Source organism: Lissotriton helveticus, chromosome 5_1 (assembly GCF_964261635.1).
Source record: "Lissotriton helveticus chromosome 5_1, aLisHel1.1, whole genome shotgun sequence".
Classification (NCBI taxonomy): Eukaryota; Metazoa; Chordata; class Amphibia; order Caudata; family Salamandridae; genus Lissotriton; species Lissotriton helveticus.
Window position 1 is genome coordinate 1,280,013,679 of NC_136065.1, and position 867 is coordinate 1,280,014,545.

Consider the following 867-nt stretch of genomic DNA (forward strand, 5'->3'; position numbering starts at 1 on the left):
CTTTGTATTGAGAACTCCGCTGAAAACTGAACGGGTGAAAAAGGAAGTCTGTTTTCTTTATCGGTCCGGCTCCCATGAATAGGTACGTCCCGTGCCCTGCCGGTTTCAATTTTTTTAGCTCATAAACACACGTTCTAATAATGGCCGCATGTATTCATTTGTTTTTGAACAGGGCAACTAGAAGAAAATTGTGCCGTTTTTAGGAGCCTGTAGCCGTTTCTATAGTGATCTTTCCAAACACCAATAAGGGTGTGCACACGAGTGCAGGTAATTGCCTGTTAAATCTGAAAATAATATAGTTTTTCTTTGCACTGTGCTTTACTAAAATCATGCCTTGCAATAAGCAAATTAAATAAAGTTCACTATTTTTCGTCCTCTTAGCATCAACTGAACGATATCTGTTTTTATAATAACCAAGGAATACACAAGACTCTAAAGAAATCTCTGGGTCCTTTTAAATTCCGTAATTAATAGGTACATATTCCTTGATCTTTGTGAATTAATATGATAATTTAGGAAACATTTCCCCTTTTTAAGTCAACTAATGTCAGTGTATCTCTTTCCTATGTTATTCCTTTTTTTAGTGCTTAATACTAAGCCTTCATCTGTTTGGCTTCCTGTTTTTAAGACTTCCCCAGCTCTACTCAAGGTAAGATTTATAGGATAAAATAAGTAATTGAGCAGCTGCTCGAATATTGAGAAATATTTCGAGTAGATACTAGGGAAAATATAACATTTCTCCTCAAACTATAGAGTAGGCCCTGTTTCTGATAACATTCCATAATAAATGGTCTTTCCCTCTCTCTGTGTGAAGTTTCCTTGGGCTATGCAAACAATCTAAACTATGAGAGACAGATAGGTAGATAT

At 35.9% G+C, this 867-nt stretch overlaps 1 long non-coding RNA gene across 1 annotated transcript; it reads left to right on the plus strand.

Annotated features, from left to right (window-relative positions):
- Window positions 1-200: 200 nt before the first annotated feature.
- LOC144753585 (uncharacterized) lies at window positions 201-653 on the plus strand. Its single transcript, XR_013594421.1, has 3 exons — window positions 201-267; window positions 382-474; window positions 585-653. It is a non-coding gene; the product is annotated as an uncharacterized LOC144753585 (long non-coding RNA).
- Window positions 654-867: the final 214 nt, after the last annotated feature.